Genomic DNA, 22,166 nt, shown 5'->3' with positions numbered 1-22,166 from the left:
CACACACTCACATACAATCGCAGAAATGATTTTCCTTATCATTAAGTCTACTTACTAAAAATATTGTGAATAATAAAATATCACTAATTGCATGCAAAAAATAAACAAATAACAGGATGGTAACTGAATTGAGGGCTGAAGGTAAGTAGTAATATATAAAATAAAGCAAAATAAAATAAAATGAAAGGGTCCTTTCATGAACCAACAATAATAATAATGTGCTAGATCAACTTAATTCTTTAACACCTAAGCATAAATACCTAAATTGCTCCTCAATTTCCACAAAAGAACATGCTGAGATTTTGATTCCTTTAAAATTGGAATTGCATTAAATCTACCAGTTTGAGGGAAAATGACATTTTAGCAACATTAAGTCATCTGATCTATGAATATGGGATAACTGTTATCTATTTATTTAGATCTTATTTAATTTCTCTTAACAATGAATTGTTTTTCAGTATACTGGTATTTCATCTGTTATGTCAGATGTATCCTTAAATATGGCTTTTCTTTGAAGTCTTGTGACTTCAAACCGTAATATCCACCAACACAAAAGCATTTTCTGATAATGCTTTTATGGGTTGAACTGTATCCCCACAAAATTCAAATGCTGAATTCCTAACCCCCAGTACCTCAGAATGTGACCTTATTTGGAGATAGGGTCTTTACAGAGGTCATCAGATCACAGTGAAATATTTAGGGTAGGCTCTAGTCCAAAAATACTGGTAACCATAAAAAAGGGGAAATTTGGAGATAGATATGCACAGGAAGAACACCATGTGACCATGAAGGCAAAGGTAGGGGTGATGCTTCTACAAGCCAAGGAACACCAAAGATTGCCAGCAAAAGAACAGAAGTAAGGGAGAGGCATGGAATGGACTTTCCTGACAGCCCTCAGAAGGAGTTAACCCTGCTGACAACTTGATCTCAGACTGCTGGCCTCCAGAACTGTGAGACAATACATCTCTATTGCGTAAGCCATTCAATTTGTGGTACTGTGTTATGGCAGCCCTAGAGAACTTATCCAAATGCTATGCTATAAGATTCAGAATACCCTGGATTTTGTTTAAAGACTAAAAATAATTAATCTCCCTTTTTAGATCACAGATCAAACCATGCCAAAGTCTCATCTATTTCTAAATAAATGGAAACTCCATCAACTCCTTCAGACTCCTAGATTATCATTCAGTAAAACACACCTCCACAGCACAAAGGAGGGAGGATTTTGGAAGTGAGGCTGGCCCAGATCACTCTCCGCTCAGAAAAGGCCAACCAGAGCTGTCCTGTCCTGGATCTTGCCAGCCCCACGCACTGCACTGGACTCTTCCTGGGTGTCAGCTGCTCTTTCGTTCATGTGGCATGTTTGCAAGTTGCACTAACCCATTCAAGGCTCTACTGTATCATTTAGAGTAATTCACCAGTTTGGAGGTGGCTAAGACTAGCCCTAAATTAAACTAAATAATATCCTACAGGCTTGAACGTGTTAATGTAGTTTTCGAAGTGGTCTCCTTTAAAGACACAATCTGCCACATTCCAGACAATCCCCACCTGCCCAGGCAGCATCTTCTGGGAAAAAGCAGAATATGCACTCTTCGGAAAATGACAGGCACTTTACCATTCTGGGTTCCAACCAACAGAAAAACACCAAAGTTATTTATGTGGCCACCTCTGGGAACAATAAGCATGAGTACATTCCACTTACATCTTAATTATTATTATTACACAGTAAGAAAAGAGAGGGTTACATAGATAATTGCAAAAGCAAAAATAACACTAACCTCAGAATGGCTAAGACCCTACATACTAATTTTAACCTTCACCACCTCTTAGGTCCATGTTTCCATCACTAGATGCCTTGTGTCTTCATGCTGAGTTCTTTCTTTAAATCCATATTCAAAAATTACTCTCATTTGTGCTAGAGAATACAGAGTTATAATGACTTCAAGTTCATCTCAAAGGAATTCTGTAAGTGAATGAGAGAAGCAGCATACTTGGGGGAAGAAGCTAGGAAAAAGAGGTGGTTTTAGGAGATGTCAAGATCAGCTTGATCCCACAGGGAGCTCTGGAGCAGAAGTTGCACCACAGTTGTACTGCCCAAAGCAAGGAGGCTAAACTGTTATATCCCCAGGGAGGGAGTACAAAGCCTCCCTGGGGTTCATCAGGCAAGGCAACTCCCAACAGCCCAAGACAATCCTCCAAACACGGTGCAACAGAGAGTCATTTGCAACAAACATCAGTAGCACCTAAGTCAACCTAGTCAAGGAGATCTGGGTGGGACCTCAACAGCCTCTAAAACAACCATCAACGTGTATTTACTCAGTACCTAACTGACTTGTAGATGCATTAGGTAATTCATAAGCCCCACTATCCAGAATTTAAATCTTATTGAGAAGACAGGATATGTATATGTGAAAAGTGAAACAATTAAAATAAGTTTCTATTTTAGCACAACCTCTTATACTAAATCTGACAAGCTTTGAATAGGTTACAGCAAAATCTTTTATCTTTGAGTTTATCTCAAATGGGTTTATATATTACATGTAAAGAAATGGAAATTTTTAACATTAGTTTTCCTCATAAAGCAATGAAACATTCAAATTCAAGCTGCAGAAAAAATAATTTAAATGGGTTTAACCATTTTTGATGGTTAGAAAGTATCTTATAAAGCCTTATATGTGAACATTCAATTCAATAAGAATTATCTTCATCAAATAAGCCAAACACCAAATGGTATTGAAGAATGTTTTACCAGAACTACTATTTTATGTATTTCCCAATATCCATTTCCCATCCTTTTCTCAAGCATCCCAGTATCCCAAGTCCTGTAATTAAATGTTTCTAAAGAAGGTTAAGCATGAAAATAGTCCTTCCTCCTGTACTATACACATAGATATATACCAGACATTTGCAAAAAAAATTCTCTTACAAGGAAGTATTTTCAAGAATAATTAAATACTAAGGTCAATCAAATCTCATTCGGTATCCAAATACAGTTGAGTGGCTTAGACTAAGTCTTAGAGTTGTAAAATTCATAATTCTTGAAGAAATATGGGAAAAAATGATTTTATGGTTAGAAAGATGTATGGTAATATTTACCATTGTCCTAATATATACCATTAAGAATAGTCCTGATGGCTACTCAAATTCCTAGTTTCACAAATAATATTGATAACAAAGGTTTTCTGCCATGAGTTTTCATGTCCAGAAGAACTGGTAGTTATTTTCACAGTATGAGACCAATGGCAGAAAGCCTGCTAGATGAATAGCTGCAAACGCCTTCATAGCTGCTTAATAGTTGAAGGAAAAAAAAAAACAGTAATGATAAGGATTCTGATCTGTGCCATATGTAGTCAAGTATGTGCATGGAAACTTAGTAGCTTCAAGAAGCAATATATTTCTTCTTCCTCGGGAGACCAATATTGATTTCTATATATTCTGACAATTGACCTGGAGCTGTATTTCCAGAATGCCTTACTCCTGATAAAGACATGCCTGCCATACCAATAATGCTTATAATCAACGGTTCTTGACTGCTGGGTGCTGGATCAGATATGCAGTCCAAGACATGATAATTTAAAAGCAATTTAAGGATTTTACAGTTTATGCTTATGGTCATATAGCTCATCTTTTTTTCCTGGCATTCATCATTTCAAGTATCAAAAAAAAAAAAAGAATAGGCCTGGAAAACCAGATTAAAACTGCAAAAACACAAAGTTCAGTCATGAAAAGCACTTTCCCAGAATCAAGAAGGCATGCTTCCGAGTTATCCCTTTGTTATTACAAAAGCAAGGGTGACTTTCATTATTAGAAGTAGCAAAAAGACATTGAGATACCAGTTAATTGAATAATATGAAAAAAATAATAAATCAGTAAATCATACAGAGATGCTCACCAAAAAGATATAAATACTGGTTTTCAGACATACAGAAAACATTACTAAATGTTGATAGTTATCATATAATAAATGTATATGGCTTGATATGTTTTCAGAGATTCTTAATTCTCTAAAGGTTTTGAAAAATTACTTTTTTTAGGATGTATTCTATGGCTTGGGAATCCTTCTGAGAATCCTGGCTGTATCAGCCACCTTGAAAGGAGAAGGCCAGGAAAATATTCCTCCCACAATTACATTACCAGTGTTAAGATGACCTCACTGCCTCCAGAAGGGAGCTGTGAACTTGGCCTTCATGGAATAGTTGTCTCTCTTACTATGGTTAGCCAGTGGCCAGCCTCTCTCAATCTCTGCCCATAACAAATATGAATCATGGGTTCATAGGCTCATTAACTCTATTCCAAGAAAAACAAGTTAACCTTTGTGGTCAGAGGAGGCCTTGCTCAGTTAGCGGCGGGTCTGTTTATCAGTAATGAAGATAAAATATCATGATATCAATAGACTTTGTAACTATTATGGATGGGTAACTCTCTCTTATTAGACACAACTGGAAATGATTTGTCTTCAGTAATAGAGAAGGATGACAGGGTGCCAGTAAATGATATTGTTGGGAATTACTTAAAATAGTTATTCCCCTTGGAAGTTCAATGCATGATGCTGGAGAAAAATATGTTATCTGTCCATATTTAAACCCTATTTTAAAAGTAACCCTTGTAAATCTAGGGTGTTCTTATACTTCATCATTGAGATAAAGCCTTATGTCCCAAGGGTAAACCTGCAAAATTCAAACAAGAGTTCAGATCTTTGGCGTATATGTTAATGCCTTAAACAACAGCAAAGCAGTATTTATTTGTGTGTCTATACGTGTTCCTGTGAGAGAATATTCCAATATTTCATTTAATAGGCCTTCAGAAATTAGTGAGGTAAAAACATTTATCAATATAAATAAGCTATTTCTTTTTTTCTTACTTTGTTTTCCTTTCTGAGCATACTTCACTTTACTTAATGATGAGTACTAAAAGGTTGATCCCCAGTGGAAGTTTCCTTTATGGGTTTATTTTCTTATGGCTAAGGAAACACAAGAGATGCTTTATCATTATTCAATTATTTACTGAGTAAACACTAGATATAAATTAAAGGTAACTTTCTAACAATCTGTTTGATTTCTTATGATTGTAAAAAAATTCAAGCTATTAAGAGAACTCATCCATTTTTTTCAATCATCCAAATTCAATTCAACCATAAAGCATCCTTGCAGAATATGGAAGTAAAATATGACTCCTGCTCATATATAAAGAGTATATATATATATATATATATATATATATATATATATATATATATATATATAAAGAGTTTACAATAAAATGCCCTATATTTATCAACACCAAGCATAGGATTTGAGCTAGTCAATGGTCAGTAGTTTAAATGTCATGACACACCTGATCAAAATAGGTCCTTCTTCAAAAGGAAAGCAAATTTTATGGTGTTATGCTTTCCATTTAGATTATCACCTCAAGAATAAGAGTTATTAGCCTAGTTTGTCATTAGATCCATACCTCCTTTTGTATGTATATCATAAGGATTTCATAAGCCAGTCAGATAATGCAGATGGGAGGATAATGTATCCTTTTCTTCATTCTGTGAGTTTGGATACTTTAATAATATATAAAGTAATATAAACAAATTCTAAGATATTGCAAATTTCTACAAAGCATCCTGGGTTATTATACTTAATCTATGCACAGTCTTCTAACACTTAATGCAAAGCTGTACTTTATTATTTTTTTTATATTTAAAGCAATTTAATTTTATTTTTTAAAAATTATTCATGGGAATAATTTAAAAGTAAAATAAAATCAAACATAATTCAATTATATGGTTTCACATGGGGCTAAGAGCTCAGAATTAATATTACAATTTTGGATATGTTAAATGTGTACTGTTAAGCCATTTTACCTTTCTTTTTCTTCTCAACATTTTCTGACCTATTTAACCTAATTACCTTCTTAAATATCTATCTACTTTACAAAACCAGCACTTTTTGTTGGAAATATCATTTTCTTTCCTGTTTCACACAACCCTTAATACTGTATGTTAATATTTATTCACCTTATTTTCTAAAATAATGTTTCTTTTTTGGATCATTTTTAACTGGAATGTGTAAACTTATTTGTTTGAATGTCTAAGTTTGTTTGTTTGTGATGGGTGGGAGTGTGGTGGCCCCAGGGATAATGAAGAAGAATTGTATACCCTGTAGGGGAGAATCAAATTTTTCTTCTACCCTTCTAGGTTCTTTGGCTGGTCTAGTAATTAAGTTGACACAAGACAAATTAACAGGAGAAAAACAAATTTAATTGTGTGTGTATGGGAGCCCAATAAAAGTATGAGGCCCTAAGGCGGTCAAACAAATGAGGCTTACATGCCATCCCAGGCTAAGAAATGAGACAGAGGCCTGGGGCTTCACAGAGGGTGAGGGCAATTCACAGGAAGACAAGAGGGACAGATGTTAGGTAATCAGATGTCTGCTCTGCCATGCAGGTGAGTGTTTCAGATAAAAAGTGATCTCTGGTAACAGTTCTCTTTCCCGGCCCGGCCCCCTGTCTAAATTCTTTCAGGCAGTTAAGGGAGAGGTAAAAGTTTTTCTTGAGTCTGCTGGATCTTGATTGCCTTGGGCTCAAAATAATCCACAGGCCAAAGTGACACATTGTGGGGTGACATATTCTGCTCCCCTTCACCCCAAGGCTGAATCTAAGGACATTTCTTAGAGAAACAACAAATGATGTGAAGAACTGGCCTCGATGGCAGTCATTATCCCTGGGGCCCCCACACTCCCACCCATCACAAACAAAGAAACTTAGACATTCAAACAAATAAATTTACACATTCCAGTTAAAAATGATCCAAAAAAGAAACATTATTTTAGAAAATAAGGTGAAGAAATATTAACATACAGCATTAGGGGTTTGTGTGAAACAGGAAAGAAAATGATATTTCCAGAAGTCCTGGTTTTGTAAAGGAGATAGATATTTAAGAAGGTAATTAGGTTAAATAGGTCAGAAGATGTTGGGAAGAAAAAGAAAGGTAAAATGGCTTAACAGTACACATTTAACATATCCAAAATTATAACATTAATTCTGAGCTCTTAGCCCCATGTGAAACCATATAATTGAATTATATTTGATTTTACTTTTAAATTATTCCCATGAATATCAAAATTTTCAGGGCTTAGATGTTTTATCTCTCTTATTTACTACTGTATCCCTGGGATACAGAGTGGTGACTAGTAAAAACAGGAATCACTAAATATTTGCTGAATGAATGCATGGATAGATGGTTGATGATTAGATGGATAGATACGTCTTACATTACATTTTGGACACATTTGTGGTCCTAACTCTTCTAGCTTCAGATTTTGTTATGTATGATAAAAAGCAAATAATAATAGTATCATAAATAGATACCATCATAAATATGAATAGGGAAGCGTAGAGTTTCTACAGAAACATTTATTCTTGTGTTTCCATGGTGACTTCTGGTGACACCTGTTATTTATTCAAATAATTTTGCTTTTCTGCCTAGGGCCTGACCTAAACTCCAAGATGTGAAGATTATCCCTAGTTTTCTTTGATGTAAGAGAGGAAAAAGAGAGAAAGGATATAAGAATATGAATATCTGTACATTATGATAAACAGTGATTTTCTTTTCTGTTGTAAATAAACAAGTAAACAACACAGACATTAATTATAATGTTAAATTTGAACATTATCTATACTGTACCTCTATAAAGTTCCTTTATTAAATATAATGGTCCAATTCTGCACAGATTTCTTTTCTATTTGGAACAAATATTTATTGCTAAATTTGTGATTTCCAAATAAACCTTCTTTAAATGAATAAATGAAGATGTGGTACATATATACAATGAAATATTACTCAGCCATTAAAAAGAATGAAATAATGCCATTTGCAGCAACATGGATGGACCTAGAGATTATCATACTAAGTGAAGTAAATCAGAGAAAGACAAATATCATATAACTTGTATGTAGAATCTAAAAAATAGTTATATATGTATATATATATATAGAGAGAGAGAGAGAGAGTATGCCTATATATATAGTGCACGCATATATACACACATATAACATATATATAAACATACATATGTATATATCCTATATGATTCTGGTTTTCAGTAAGCTTGCTAAACTCTATTTTGAGTCAAAACTATAAAAAAACACAAGGATTCAGTTTCATGACTGAGTACCAGATTAATAAACTAAAATCAGCATATACTCTCATATATACACAAATATATAACTGTTTAGAAGATACAGTGGAAGAAAAGATTCTACTTACAATGGCAGAAACACCAAAAACAAAAGATAAAATACCGAGGTGATCACAAAATGTCAATAACACAATAGAAATATGAATAAAAAACATGAACAAATATTTCCCCCAAAGATGAAGTGATTCTTTATCACATAAAAAGTTGGTGAATTTAATTCATAACAAGAGAAATGCTAATTTAAACTACACAGGTTTATATTTTTTTCACTTGTAAGTTTAACAAAAATCCAATAAAGCATTAACATCCTCTGTTGGTAAAGCTATGGTGAAACATACTACTAGTTACGTGGCTACCAACCTCTATGAAGAACAATTTGACAGTATTTATCAAAATTACAAACGAATGTACTTTTTGACTCAACAACCCCACTTCTGGGGAGTTTTCCTACAGTATCCTTCCACACGTACAAAATATCTTGGGTATGACGTTGTTATTAATTGTAGGAAAAAACACAAAAGTCTGTAAACAGGACACTGGTTAAATAAACCATTGTACTATCTCACTATAAAAAAGAATGAGAACATCCTATCTCACATACTGATATGCAAAGATGTTCATGATGTGGTATATATGAAGAAAGCAAAGCCTAGAAGAGTATGCATAGTATGCAGCCTTTTATGAGAAAATAATAAAAATACACATTTCTCTATTTATATTTGAATCAGGTATCTATGTATGAATACAAATTAATAAAAATAGTTATATGAAAAAGAGCAGAAGTACTGGGAAGATGGGACAGAACTTTAAAGCCAACTATACTGCTTGGTAAATTGCTTTTTTTCTGTTATTATTATTATTATGCTTTTTAAAGTAAGCATTAGGCCAAGCATTTGTACATTTACCTGATCATGTTATTGGAAAATATTTAAATAACATTTCCCATATGCACTAATTCATTCACACTGAATTAAGATGTTTATCATCGTTACCTGATACTGTACTAGCAAAGGCAGAAAGCATCTTCACATGATGCTTATTATCATTGACGAGATAATACTGCATTCTTCTACTAAACTTAGTTGTTCTTGCTTTCTCATAAGACATGCAAACATAATTTTCTTTTGCTATTAGCACAGGTTTTTAAAAATTTCTCAGCTTTGATTTTACCTTGCAGATGTTACGGAATTCAGGCAGTTAGATTTTGATCTTAGTTTACAGCTTACTAATTAAAGTATGGTCTGAAGTACCACCTGGAAGCTTGCTAAAGATGCAGAAAGGTAGGTTCCAACCCAGAACTATAGAGTCAGAATCTGCATTTTAAGAAGAGTCTCAAGATGATGTCTATGCCCTATGAAGTTTGAGAAGCACTGATTTACAGGACAATACACCTAGTTTTTTGGGCTACTTCTATATATTATATACGTGCAGTATTTACACATTTTTTTAAGTCCCCTGTAAAGTTTTCTACCTTGTATTTTATTTGCCATTTTTCTTTTTCCCTCTCAACTTTTCTTTTCTCTGCTGAATGCTTTCCTTTGTCTAAGTTCTTTTCCTGTTCTTCTGTTGTCAAGATATCAAGAGATTTTAGGCTGTGGAATCTGGGCAATTTCAGTACTGTTTTAACCTGTGCTAGAAAATTTAACCCTTTAAGAACTTCCTTGCAATAATTTTCTTCTATCTGTACTATTTTAATCTGTTTCTGATTATGGGACAGTTTCATTTATTTGGATTCTGCTGAGGTGGCAGATTGGCAGGGAGTAGAGGCAGTGAGAGAGTCTGCAATAGTTTTTCAGCATTACATGGTAGATAATCATAAGAAAACAAGCTATATGGGCTCACAGAAAGGAGCTATTTTAAAAAGGATCGTTAGTCTTGAATATCTAATGATTATTTTTAAATTTTATTTGGGGTGTCAAGAATCCATTTTGAGAATCTTAAGAAAACCTTTTCCAGTAAAATACTTTAAAGACGTGAATATAAAAGTTTGCATATAGCTCTGGGCATTCATGTTCTCTGAAACCTACACATGGATCTTGAAGTCCATGTCCTAAGCTCAAGCTAAAATAAATATGAATATCTACACTTCCTTATCAGTGTTTCAAACAACTAAAAAATACAAATTGTCCTGGGAAAGAAAGTAAATGTTTGGTCCTTGTTGATGCACATTAATTGTGAAATACTGGTATAATCATAACAAACCAAATGAAATATAAATTTCCTTTAGTAAACTGAAGATAATTAATTCCCTTTCAGATGATGAAGTGGAGCAGTCCAATAACTATTTGTTTTATGATGTAAAGCTCCTTATATGCAAAACTGTAGGGTCGGGAATGTTCAGCCAAGTGAGCAATTGGGTTGGCTGCACATCCTCAAGTGCTGTATAATTTAGGTCAAGCAGGTTAATTAGCATATTATTGTTTGGCCAAATGAACAGCACGAAGTTGCCAAACCTAAATTCCTTAAATAGTAACACATAAATCTTGGTACTGTGGCACTTCTCCAGATGGCAGCATACTATCTGATGGATGGAAAGGGCTGCTTGAGCATAACATTAGGATTCAAAATAGAAAAAGAACTCCACACTGAACAAATTTCACTGGGGCAGCAGAAATTTATCATGTTTGTTTTGTCACTGTAACTCACATCTTGCCAATTCAATCTCATAAAGAAATAAAGGGACATATACAGAAGGTAACAAAAGGGTGAGTTAACAAAAACAATTTATGCAAAAATAGTGTACAGTAAACTCCGTTCTAAGAAAGGAATGATGTAAAGTATTGTATTGTTGCTTTGCTTTGTATGAATAATGTAAACTTCCAGATCTCTTTGTTTCTTATTTATCTTGGTCCTCACGTTATTACACAGTGTTTATGTAAGCATTTGGTCATGTATTCACTCTCCATTTTATTGTTTTTAGCCTTCTATCCAAAGGGCATTACATTTATCCTTAAATAAAAACAGAACATAATCACAGGCAATGCATTATGATAGCAGTTCCAAAGAAAAAGTTTAATAAGTAGAGAAAATGACTTCTACTTTTTAACTCAAGATCTTTTGGAAATCCTAACTTAAATCCTGTTTGATGATTCACTGAAAGGATTTACATGACCCAGAAGAGCTGTTATACTCATGGTTACAGTTTATTACAGCAAGAGTATATAGATTACATTCAGGAAAGAAAAAAAAAAAGTGTATAGGGCAAGACCAGAAGAAACCAGGCATGAGTTCCGTTGTCTTCTCCCAGTGGAGTTACACAGTTGGTATTCAATTCTCCCAACAACATATGACAATATATGTGAAGTGTTGCCAGCCAGGAAAGTTCACCTGAGCCTTGGTGTCTAGGGACTTTATTTGAGAGTTAGTAACCTAGGTGTGCAGCACCTATGTGACTAACCTCAACTACTCAGATGTGAGCCTCCCAGAGGTCAAACTGATATAACATGGCTCAAGGCCCCAGGAATTCGTGCAAAAATTGGCATTTACCATAAATCATGTCAGCATAATCTGTCTGGTGGGGACCAACGTTTCAGGTATACAAAGATATTCTTACCAGGCAGGATAATCCAGTGGCTCAAAGGATATCTCCCAGGGGCCAGCCAAGGGCGAGCCCTGAAGATCTTTGGAATGTGCAGGGTTTGACAACCCAGCATGGTGAGTTAACCCTTCAAGGCACACAACGTAAAGGGAACAGCAATTGTGACTATATATCCACTCTAAGGTTCGACCTCACTAACTGCTCTTTCCCCTAATTTCTTCTGAATTTCTTGTTGTCATAGAGTCTGATAAGACTGTATTTTTACTCTCAGGAAACTCTGATATCTTTCTATGCCCAAGTATAAACATACCCTATAACTTTATTTTTTTCTCCTCGGGCAGCCAAACAGATGTATTCTTTTCAAAGCAATGGTGGTCATTATCAAGTTATTTACTCAGCATCCGAATATATGAATCTTAGGAGAAGCAAGATTCATCTCATTGTAAAGAAGCTAAAATGTCTACAGCTTGTGTTTTCTTTCCCCTCAGGTTGTTAGCAGGTGGGCATGAGACCTCAGATCAGCTAATGATACTATCCCACCTGGGACTGAATCTGGAGCAAATATCTCAAAGAGGGAGACAAAAATATTCCTCCCAGATGCCTCTAGCCTTGATTAATTCCTACCCATGTTCTTCATCCTTTCCAATTTTTCTGTAAGCTATACAATTTTTTTTCAGTAAATTAAGTTTATGTTAAAGTTTCCCTAAGTCAAATTTTGGTGCTTTAAACAAAGAACTTTGGGTGATGTAAGAACTCTACTAAGAAATTTAAATAATACAGAAATGAATGAATAGTTATAAGGAAGATTTCTAAATTTGTAACAGAAATCTAGTAACAGATTTCCTAATATCTTAGGGTTAGCATAATTTTTTAGGGACTCGGATACCCTCCAATGACTACCAATTTCTTTCCTAATTCCGTCTGAGCAAATTCTAATATGAGGTGACTTCTATGGGTTCTGTTGTGAAATCTACTGAGACTCTCAATCTCACCCAAGCTACTTCCTGCTCTTTCTAAATGTGACTTAAATATCACCTCTAGTCCTGAGTTTCACTGTATTTTTCAGTTCTCTGGCCCTATCAAATTTCTCTGAATGTAGACCTAATAAGGATGAAGACTCTTATTAAGTAGTCCTAAAGTTCTGCCTTATACCTCAGGTTATTTTATATTAAGACTAAATTTCCTACACCCTTCCTGAAGAATTTCTGTCCCTAAGCCTTAAGGAAATTTAGTCTGCATTCAGGGCCAATCTTACTCTACATTTTTACTGGCACTCAGCTTTGTCTAATTTCACTATACGTCATTTGATTTTTGATGATGGACACAAGGTTTCTAGAGGCCTTTATGAAATGAAAACACAATGGTCTTTTTATCTTTTAAACAGTCATACCCAATCCAAGGTCTTCCACTGAATTCTTATTCTAGATGAAGAAAAATAAATTTCTTGGTTTATTTGCAAAGCAGAAGTTCTTAATAAGTCCTAAAGACCAATCCACCCTTCAACCCAGGAAGAAAGTTTCCTGCCCTGATTCTTGAAACCTCTACTGGCTATATCTCTTCCAATAAACAGGAAGAGTTTATAAATCAAAGTGATGTTCCCACTTCAAGTTGCCCAGTACCTTTCTAGATTATAATTCAGACTCCTAGAGCCAGAGACCACTGCCCAAATATCCCAAAGCTACATACAGGACATGTGCAGACTTCTTCCCAAGGTCTATTCTCCTGAGAGAGGCCATGTCACAGATGTACTTATCCCTAGGTCCAAGGAGCCACCATATGCAGAGGTGTGTAAAGAGCTCGGGCATGTGGGCTTTGTGTCCACACGTGTGCACGAGGTCTCTCACAGTGTGGGGCCCAGCAAAGATAGGAAGAAAAGACAGAAGAGCCAGAGGACTGAGACCACCATAATCCTGCAAGTCATTATAAGACGCCAAGAATTTTAAATTCAAACAGGGCCTTTCAGTCCATTATGGAAGACTTTTGTCTAGGCAAGAAAATAGTTTTCTGGCTTTATTTCGATTTTAAAAATATTTACACCTATGGTATGTGGCCTCCGCTTGTACCCATGTTCCAGGCAAGGCTGTTAATCTCAAAAAATGACCCATCTCTGGGGTGAGTCCTTTAAATCTATAAACCTTTTATAGAATATGTTTTACAGCAGGAATTAATATATATTTTGCAGAAGTTATATAGACATATTCTCACTTAAGAGGATGATTTCACATATTTTTAAGATTGTCACACAGTTAAATTGGAAAAAATTTATAAAACCTAATTATAATATTCAGAAATTGTAGGATAGGATCCATTTCATGCAGAACCTACATTTTGCTTTTCCATTTCAACCAGTTCCTCACAACTTTCATTCTTTTTATCTATGTGCTTTTGTTGACTTCTTATACACAATGTTAGAGAAGAAAGACTGTCCTGTTGTGGGTGTGAACTCATCTTGGGCAGGAGACCTGGGGCTCTAATCCAGGGCTCTGATGTGGCTAAGGTTTAGAGAACAAGGACTGCGTATTACAGGAGGAACTTGGTTAATCAAAGATTTGGGGACGGAAGGTAAGAGAAGACTAAAATAAAAGGGTCAGCTCCGAAGGGAGAGAGATAGGCAAAGTCTAGACACAAAATAAAGAGGCTATCACAGAAGCCAGGCAACATGGAACAATTAGTTTTAGAAAAGTGAATAAAATACAGATCCTGGAGAAATTCCCTAAGTCTTCTATTCACAGAAGAGAATAGGACACTTGTGCTTGCATTTGTGAATGGGAGGATGCCTATTAGGGGGGAGGCAATTCAGACATTGTGGGTATGAATGCATAGCCATTCTAATTAAAAGTGAATGCTTCCAAGATGTAATTATGAAAGAGTAGCCTTGCTTGTTAAGCGAATGTGTCAGGGGTGGGGGCAATGGGAGGGTAATGATAGGTACAAAGTCTCAGAATTTAAACAAAAGCAGAAAAAAGGATGAAAAGAAGGAAGAGAGGGAGGGAGGGAGGAAGGAAACATGCATGTTCAAAAGGCAGATCTGGGGAAATAACATGAATCCCTGAGAGATTTGAATAATAAATAAATTGTAAAATCAGAAAGGAAAGAAGATAAACTAAGTGTGTAATTCTAGGGCAGATTAAAATGGCAGAAGAGAGGTGAGAAGCTGAATGTAGTCCAAGAAAGCACTCATATAACAGATCAACCAAGGCAGAGAGTAGATAAGATTTGGGGGAAAGGAAGAGAGACAGAAAAGGACATGGGCTGAAGATTGATTAAGTCAAAATCTTTAGATATTACAGGGACTCCAAGTACTATTCCTACCACAGATAATATTGAATTCTAGTTGACAAGCAAAAGTCATTCAGTCACCCAGCCACTATTCATTGAGTGCCTCCTATGTTCTGATCCTTATGCTTTATATCACCTATAAAGTGCTGAACAGAGGAAATATGATCCCTGATTTCATGGGGCTTACTGTCCATGGGAGCAATAGATGATGAAAATAAAAGTTTACACAGATTCATAAATTAATATAAATGGAGAGGTTGAATTGCCAAATATAAATTGTGGTGTTTTAAAGAAATATTTCAATATTAAAACTGGGAGTTCATGGACATGATCTCTAGAAACTAATATTAATGCATAATCTGAAATATGAAGGGAGAATTAGCCAAGCAATGAGAGATACTAAGAGCAGTTCAAGCATAGGAAAGAGGATGTACAAAAGCCCTGGGATGAAAAGGAGATTTGATGTATGTGGGTTGCTGAGGGAAGGCCAGTCTAGGTAGAGTACAGTGGGGAGCAGTAACAGAGGGCATGATAGCGTTAGGTAATGTCTACTGGTTTGTACTAAGGACTTTGATTTTTTAATTGAAGTATAGTCTCTCTACAATATTATATAAGTTACAGGTATACAATAGAGTGACTCATAATGTTAAAGGTTATACTCCGTTTATAGTTACTATAAAATCTGGCTATATTCCCTGTGTTGTGCAATATATCCTTGTAGCTTATTTTATACCCAATATTTTGTACCTCTTATTCCCCTACCCCTATGTTGCCCCTTCCCCCTTTTGATTTTTATCCTAAAGAGTAAATACTCATTTTCAGTACAAGGTGAGACCAGACCAATTTTTGAAGTACATAATAATTCAAAGAAAGAAATCAAGATGGGTTGGCTTTAAAAAATAAAAATGCGATATGTTGAATCAAATGAATTTTTTTAAAATACAGAGATTGTAAGATCTCAAGATATACAGGCATATTAAGGAATATGAATCTTAAGGACATTGGGCTAGAGACAACAGAGAATATTAATAAGTAAAGAACATATGTACCAAATATCAACTCAAGCTCTTCCATGTTCATGCTGAAGGTAAGAAACTTTGGATCACAAACAGGTCTTATGAAAATGGTTGAAATAGTTTGTTTAATTGGAATATTCATAAACAATGTATAGGGCATCAGAATATCATAGATTCTGCAGCTCTACACAGCTGTGTTACATGGTAGTACCATCTCTCATTCTCCAAGGAAAGCAGGAAGAAGTCTGTATACTCTATGATATAAAAGTGATATGACATCAGGCCACTCACCACAGGAAATTTGGAAGCATTGCCAGGAGAGCTACTGAAGGATATCTAAATGAAATGAACTCAATTCCATATTTTTTGTCTGTTAAATAAAAACTAGAATATATCTTTTTATGTTTAGCTGCTTATATTTGATTTTTTTTTACATTAGCTCTAACAATATCTGGAAACATGAATTCATCATGACCACCAAAGAAATCTTTCTTACAAATGAGAAATAATGAAAAGGGCTCTGAACTTAGAGTAGAAGACTATTTCCCAGTGCTAAATTCTTTACTCAAAAGTACCTAAAGCATTTCATCTTATCTTCTTCAACCCTCAGTTTTTTTTCTTATGCAAAATAACTATCAATCCACATTTACTCTCCATTCTCACTGTGCATGTCAAAAGCACCAGTATTTTGTCATGATTTTGAGGGCAGGCTATTTATTTCTAGGCTCTACTACTTGGCAACTTAGATAATCTCACTGTGTCTCATTTTCTGTGTCTATAAAGTAGACTCCCTCCTGGAGTTCTTGGAATTAAATCTTTCACAATAGCATCCAGAATATACTATGGGACCAATGGATGTTATTTATTGTTTAACAAACATCTACTGAATGAGACCATACATGTAAAAGTACTTAAGATTATAAAGTGCTATTACAAAGTACAAGCCATTATTATTTTTATTAAGTGACATTTTAATTTTCTTTTGAATTCAAAGGGCATCAGTATGAAATTTAGCCTTTTATGACACCCTGAGGTTTGTGGCTAATTATGACAATTGTCAGTCAGTATTAAAAGAAATGTACCTAATTGCTTAATACATGGCAGATGTGAATAGTCAAGGTTGGCAGTGCCAAATATTTTCACAGTCTACTCAGCAACCACTCTCCATCATTCTCCATCCTGTTCTGGGCCTCTGAGGCTTACCTGTATGGATTGCATCAACAGGATAACGATGCTTCTTGTTTCCAATTGAGGTCGGCCAATGAGGAGTTCTAGAATGATCAGAGAAAGGGAGGGAACATTGGTTCTTTAGTTATTTTCATTCTCTGCTGTCTCTAGTCCATATCATCAACTTGTAAACCGTGTATTACACTGATTCCTTTTCTTATGTTGGTCATCTCTCTACCAAAGCCCCTTCTCTACTCAAGGCAGCCTACTTGATATAACTTTGTCTCCATCCCCTTGTCACTTTGGCCCTAGGAGTGGTAGCAGCTCCACTGCTGATATTCCAGGTCCCTGCACTACTGTGGCTCCCTAATGTCCTGCCCACACCTCAGTCATAAGACTCATTGTAAATAAGCCTGCCTTGAATGATCCTAATTAAATATCTTACTGGTTGGACCTTGACTAATACAGGAATGTTCAATTATTCTCAATTTTCCTCTATCAGATCTTTCATCTCAGACAATATAGACACTATGGCACCATAAAGCCCAAGCATCCCTACCGTGACAAGATCCTACAAGAGTCAGTTCTGAAGGGCTGAGGTGCTCGATTATTCATTTCATAGGCAATGCCTGTCAGAGGCTCAAACACTTCTTAGGAAGAAGCCCAAGAAACTGACTGTGTTAGTAAGTTAGTGTTATAGCTCAAAAGACTTCTTAAGAGCCTAGAGGATGGGGGGGCGGGGGGAACCTTGAGAAGTGGAGCTGTCACCCTGGCATGTAGGAGTATAAGTTGACTAATTTCTAGTTGGGCACATATATTAATGTGCCCTCATTTGTACCTCCAAGCTGGTGATGCCTACGCATATTCAAGATACTGTAACAAAATCTGGAAATTAGTATATAGAGATGAGTCTAGAACTTAATCTAAAACTGAGAAAATCCTACTACAGAAACTGCATAAACAAAAGCACAGAAGCAGGAATAGATATGGCATTTGTGAGTCTGCAAAAAGGTCAGCCTAACTAGAGAATAGGTTAGATGTTTAGAAAGGAAATAATATTTAACACGTACCCAAGAACTGAGCCAGTTCTTGAATGAACGTTGAAGAGTTTAGCACTGGTTAAAAAGTCAATGTGCATCACATCTATCAATCGAAGCACTCAGTGGAAATTTTTTTAAGTATCATTTAAATATTATTCTAGCAGCTTTCATCAAGAAAGTATGAAAGTTAACAAATATTGTCTGTTGGACCACAACCTAAGGTGGTGAAACTAATACTACCAGGAAAGAAAAACCATCCAAGAGATATTTTTAAATGGTTGATTATGATCAGACCTTGGTTTCTAATTTTTAAAATAAGAAAGAAAATAAACCAGCGATCCTTGGAGAAATGGCTAATTCTAGGACTGGAGTGAAAAATATATGAGATAAGCCTGGAGCATTATAGTGGCAGAAAGCAAGAAAATGCTTAAAAAAAAAAAAAACTCACAAGGATTGAGATTTGTTAAGGGACATAGTAGCCAACTGAACAAGCAACAAAATAAAGTACTATTAGATTATTTCTCCAGGTATAACATGAATATCCATGAGTCCACACTAATATAAGTAGAGGACTAAATAAATAAACAAATAGAGGAGAATAGGCAAATCTACTATGCAGAAAAATTCCAAATAATTTCTGTGCATACATCCCACTCCTTGGGTGTGGACTGCTCAGAGTGATTTCTTTCCGAAGAATACAGTATGGAAAAAGAGAAATTTTACAGTGGAGGAAACCTGACAAATGTGATCAAGGTCGACATCCACAGTGATAAATCATGCTATATTCTGTGCTCTTGATATGATGTGGTTAACCTCTGTCATCTTTTTCCCCAGTTCAATCATGAGAAAAACACCAGACAATTCCCAATGGAGAGACATTGTACAAAATACCTGACCAGGACTCCTCAAAACTGCCAAAGTCATCAAAAACAAGGAAAGTCTAAGAAATGGTCAAAACCAAGAGGGGCCAATGGAGACATGATGACTAAATCTAATATGGTATTCTGGAAGTGATCCATGGAACAGAAAAAGGACGTTAGATAAAAATTAAGGGGCTTCCCTGGTGGCGCAGTGGTTGAGAATCTGCCTGCCAATGCAGAGGACATGGGTTCGAGCCCTGGTCTGGGAAGATCCCACATGCCGCGGAGCAACTAAGCCCTTGAGCCACAACTACTGAGCTTGCGCGTCTGGAGCTTGTGCTCCGCAACGGGAGAGGCCACGACAGTGAGAGGCCCGCGCACTGCGATGAAGAGAGGCCCCCGCTCGCAGCAACTGGAGAAAGCCCTCGCACAGAAACGAAGACCCAACACAGCCAAAAATAAATAAATAAATAAATAAATAAATAAATACATTTATAAAAAAAAAAAATTAAGAGATCTGATGAGTACAGTATGGACTTTATTTAAGAATTTTTCAATAATGGTTCATTCATTGTAACAAGTGTATCAAACTAATGTAGCATGTTAATACTAGGAGAATCGGTGTGCAGTATATGGGAACTCTTTGTTCTATCTTCACAATTTTTTTCATTTAAAAAAATTTATTTATTCATTTAAAATAACAATATAAATCCATTATATTTTAATGTAACATTTTAATAACAAAAATTATTTTTCAAAACAAAATTTAGTGAGAAGGGTGGTGTTGTTTTACATTTCACCCATCTGTTTTTTTTTAATTTTTATTGGAGTATAGTTGATTTGCAATGTTGTGTTAGTTTCAGGTGTACAGCAAAGTGAATCTGTTATACATATACATATATACACGCTTTTTTAGATTCTTTTCCCATATAGGTCATTCCAGAGTATTGAGTAGAGTTCCCTATGCTACACAGTAGGTCTTTATTAGTTATCTTTTTTATATATAGCAGTGCATATATGTCAATCCCAATCTTCCAATTTATCCCTCCCCTCCTTACCCCTGGTAACCATAGTTTATTTTCTACATCTGAAATTCTACTTCTGTTTTGTAAATAAGTTCATTTGTACCGTTTTTTTAGATTCCACATATAAGCAATACCATATTTTTCTTTCTGTGTCTGACCTACTTCACTCAGTATGACAATCTCCCGGTCCATCCATATCACTACAAATGCCCTTATTTCACTCTTTTCTATGGAGAACAGTTTGGAGGTTCCTTAAAAAACTAAAAATAGAGCTACCATATGATCTAGCAATCCCACTCCTGGGCATATATCCTGAGAAAACCATAATTTGAAAAGATACATGCACCCCAATATTTATTGCAGCACTATTTACAATAGCCAGGACATAGAAGCAACCCAAATATCTTCACAATTTTTTATGTAAATCTAAAACTGATCTAAAATAAAAAGTTTATTTTTTTAAAGCAGCCCTATGTGAATATAAGTAAAATGTCTTATGTATTAGAAACACTTATAATGTAAATGAAAAAAGGGGATGAATTCTTGTCCATACTTATAATCTATCCTCACTGTGGACTTATAATGCAGTGCTTTCATTTCTATTATTTGTATAAATTATATTAGAGTAATATTTTTAAAGGAATAAATAAAAGCATTGAGCAGTCAGTCAAAAAAAAAAAGAGTGATTAGGTAAAACAGTGATTCTCAGCTGGGAGATTATGGAAATGGGAAAAGTTATGCAATGAAGAAAAAGTCTTTTTCCACTTGTGGGTGTATGAAGTGTCTGAACAGTGTGTGTGTGTGTGTGTGTGTGTGTGTGTGTGTGTGTGTGTGTGTGTGTCTTTTAAGAAGCATAATAGATATTGTGGAATAATTTTACATTTGAGTAAAAAGTTGATTTTTTAAAATTCAAAGTACATAAATAGAACTCAAAATTATCTTGACTGATGAGAACTAGACCAAAAATATATTATATTTTGTGCATATTAGTTATTCTCAACTCAAGGAGAGAGTGTTTCATTATGTTTAAAGAAAGGGGACAAAAGAGAAAGCTTGAGAATCATTAAGCTGTAGCAAATGCAAGCCAATCATAAATTCAAGATTTTAAGCTCTATGTCAGAGACAAGAGTGATGACACTGATACACCCAGAAAACTAGAACTGAGATTATTTCAGTAAAGGGAAGACTAGCAAAATTACTAAAAAAAAAAAGAAAACAAATTTGGAGAGGGAGTGGGGGCTGTATTTTGAGAAACCAGTAATCAAATGGAAATAGAAAAATTGTAAAATAAGATGTTTCAGATCTGTGAATTATGAGCTTAAAGATAAGAGTTGACTCTCCTTCAGAGGAAAAACAGAAGAAGAGCTAAGGGCAGAGGAGTCATAAGAAGAAAAGTTGAAATTATAAAGTAATGACACCAATTACATAGGTGTCACATCAAAGTTTCCTGCTCTATTTGGGAGTTACTTAATGGGAGGCCATTGAAGTGAAACAAAGAGGATTTTTAAAAGAGGTTGAACAAAATAATCAAAAGAAGCAGGGGTCAAGGAGGATGACTTGAGTAAGAAGAGACTTGAATTAAGCATTTGGAAACCTAAGAATAGCTAAGCTGTAACCTCTCTGAGTTCAAGGACTTTGTCTTGTTCATTATGGCTTGTAGCATTTGGCACAGTGCTTGTCACATAGTAGGTGCTCATTAAGTATTTGAGTGAATAAACAATTATAGTGGCGCACATGGGAGCAAAACTAGCCTGCAGAGAGCTCAGAAGAAAGGATGTGTTAGGAAACAGACAATAAGGTTGTTACAATAACGTGATATTGTAGATGAGAAAGAGCAGAGTCAATTGAAGGGAAAGAGAAGAAAGAAGGTAAAGAAAAAACAGAGCAGGATAAACAATGATGCAAGAAGGGAAAAATAGATACTGTTGTTGAGCTGTTACTGTCCCTGTTTTATAGTAAGTAGTTAGTGGCAACTGGGCTTGCCCACGAGTTCTGGTGACATACAATGATGTGGTGGTATTGAAATGTCCTCAGAGTATTCCAGGTCAGTGAGTA

The 22,166-nt window shown here is 35.2% G+C and overlaps 1 long non-coding RNA gene across 3 annotated transcripts in view; it reads right to left on the bottom strand.

The window, feature by feature from the left end:
• The window catches only part of LOC309632720, a 293,593-nt gene that overhangs the window by 256,141 nt on the left and 15,286 nt on the right, over positions 1 to 22,166 (bottom strand). For 2 of the 3 annotated variants that reach the window (XR_014247029.1, XR_014247030.1), the window contains exon 1: positions 17,223 to 19,272. This is a non-coding gene — a long non-coding RNA (uncharacterized lncRNA). Of the gene's footprint in view, positions 1 to 17,222; positions 19,273 to 22,166 lie in introns of those variants that run through there. The other variant, XR_014247028.1, reaches the window with a different exon arrangement.

This window comes from Balaenoptera borealis (assembly GCF_965194805.1).
Source record: "Balaenoptera borealis genome assembly, chromosome: 7".
NCBI classification, from domain to species: Eukaryota; Metazoa; Chordata; class Mammalia; order Artiodactyla; family Balaenopteridae; genus Balaenoptera; species Balaenoptera borealis.
Note: the sequence above shows the minus strand (reverse complement) of the source record. Positions and strands in the feature narration are given on the sequence as shown.